Source organism: Aplysia californica, unplaced genomic scaffold (assembly GCF_000002075.1).
Source record: "Aplysia californica isolate F4 #8 unplaced genomic scaffold, AplCal3.0 scaffold00291, whole genome shotgun sequence".
NCBI lineage: Eukaryota > Metazoa > Mollusca > Gastropoda > Aplysiida > Aplysiidae > Aplysia > Aplysia californica.
Genome location: NW_004797561.1, coordinates 252,473 through 255,167, shown reverse-complemented (window position 1 = coordinate 255,167; position 2,695 = coordinate 252,473).

Sequence of the window (2,695 nt, the reverse complement as noted above, 5' to 3'; positions counted from 1 at the left end):
GTGTGTGTGTGTGTGTGTGTGCGAGTGCGTGTGAGCGTGTGTAAATGTATGCACATGTATATATGTGTGTGTAAAAATGTGTGTGTAACAGCACTCTCTCTTTCTTTCTCTCCCTCTCTATTTCTCTCTCTCTCCCTCTCTCTCCCTCTCTCTCCCTCTCTCTCTCTCTCTCTCTCTCTCTCTCTCTCTCTCTCTCTCTCTCTCTCTCTCTCTCTCTTGTTCTTTCTTTCTTTTCTTTATCTACTTGTTTCCAAGAAAAAATCACCGAGGTAACGGTACACGGGCTGTTGTAGCTTACAGGATCTTCCAAACATAACTGTACTCTGTAAAAACTCTATAGTCTAGTCGTACTCTTTGTTAGCACTTACATTTAAAATGCCATGTTCAGTAGAATACCGGTGCGCAAATTGTATGGTAATAAGGTTTTCCCAAATCTTAAATACATGTCCATGTTTTACAAATCTTTTGCGATGCAGAACCTGTACCGTTTCCTTGGAATATTTTTAAATAAAATAATATCCATGTAAATGGAGAAACTAGATGCACCGCAGGTTGAAAAACGAGCAGTTGACAAACCTGAGATCTAGCAGTGGAACGCAAAGAAAAGGTACTTAGGTACGAAATGTAGGATTAAATATATATTTTCTACACTTAGTGGTAAGTTAAAAGAGAACATAGTTTTCCTTGTTTTAATTAATTTTAATTAATAGGCCAGTATTCTCGTGATAAGGTTGTAAGTGTTGAATCGAAACAAGTCATCCTGGCACTGTGGGTATTTTGCTTTGTTGACAGGGGATATTGACGCGCTTTTCATAATTAAAGATATCGGATCAATCTGGAAGCTAAACAACTACTCACTAACTCAGGTACATAAGGTAGAGAACAGTCGACGGCATGCTTGCCTGTCCCTGGCCATCTGGGGAATCTTGAATTTTCCCCCCCGGTCAGAAAATACGTCACCAGTCGGAGAGGCTGATCATGAACAACACCTCCCCCCCCCTCCCCGCCGCCCCAACTACTTTGGTTGAATGAAGCAGTCGCAGGGAAGTCGAGTACTCGCTACTACTGCACGCGCAGTTGTGCTGCATTCACGCATTGTGTGCCGTAAGCCTGGTTAGAAATTCTCTCTGCTCCAAACCATGGTATAGACTGAGCACCCCCCCCCCACACACACACACACACACACTACACACACACACACACACACACACACACACACACACACACACACACACACACACACACACACATAAAAACACGTCCACGCGCGGCAAACATTTTCGTTTCTTTTGGGAAACTCAATGACCACCAGCAAATAACACGCATGAAATCAATGCCATGGAAGCTAGCAAGTGTGCTCAACAGAGAAAGAGAAACATTCAAAACCTAAGACGCTGGAGCAGTCTGTACTGTATGAGGAATTTGCGAAGAAGAAAATTACCATGGAACAGTTTGTCAAGAAAATGAGTTTCAAATTGCTCCTTTAAAAAGTTTTGGTGTCTGCCCTTACTGATTTTTATACCATTTTAATTATTGGTATCAAACATGAAATGATAATAATTTTTATATATCCTCTTTGAAGCCCTATTCCAACCTCCCCATGGTGAGCAGGGATAACTATAACACTGTACAGCAAGTTAAAAACACACACGCAATGCTCAAAGATGTGAATGATTATGTACCAGTTTCGAGACCCCACTACTGTCATTTTAAAAACAATGCGATTACAAAAGGGGACCGAGTTAAGGACCAAACTTTCCGCAAGTAGGACGGTGACATCAAGGGGGGGGGGGGGGGGGTTACATTGCGTCCGGCCATCTCCTCAACTATTGGTTCACACAGATCCTTCTTGGTGAATGCCCTTCCCTGTAACTTCTTTTTCTTTTGCCATTTGGTTTCCATATCATGTCTGATAAGGCAAACATGTCTCTTACATTCTTAAAACTTGACCCAAATATCTGCAATCTGACAAGCTAATCATTAATTTTGGTCAGAACTGGCCCCTGTTTAAGAGTGCTGTCCACGTCAACTGATAATGACCACCTTTTGTTAAAATTGTATCAAATGTACTCTTTCTTTTTAAAAAAGAAGCTATGTGCCGAAAAACCATTTCATAGGACGATGTTTTTGCCATAAGCAGAAAGCTGTGTTTTATCCTTGGACACATTTTTATTTTTCATTTCTTCATTTCATTTTTTCTATTCATTGTCCCTTGCCATGGTATGAAACGGTTTTATAAATACAACTCCGGGGAAAACCAAACTAGAAATTCCTAGGCGTCAAACCCAATATCGTAAGCCTTAAAGAAACCCTGGAGATATGAAGTTGAACATCTTAACAGAGGCAGTTACACAGTTGTACCTTTTCCCTATCCGGGGGTGGGGGGGGGGTGCGTTCTAGGATTACTGTTGCCTCATGATAAGGTATCTCGACAGCTCATCAGATTTTGGTGAGCAATTAATCGAGGAGTGACGCCATGACGGTAAGCAGACCGATAGAGCAAGCTCAACTGTTGTGGGAACTTCTGCAGCTGATGTGTTCCGAACGCATATTATGTGGCTCCCTCTTTTAAACTTTAACGATCCCGCATGACAAGGTGACCGACAGCCAGGGTGCACGGAAACAATAAATGTTTTCGATATCAGAGCCGCTGTATTTGTAGTCGAACTCTGTGAAGTGAAAGCATTATCTCTTC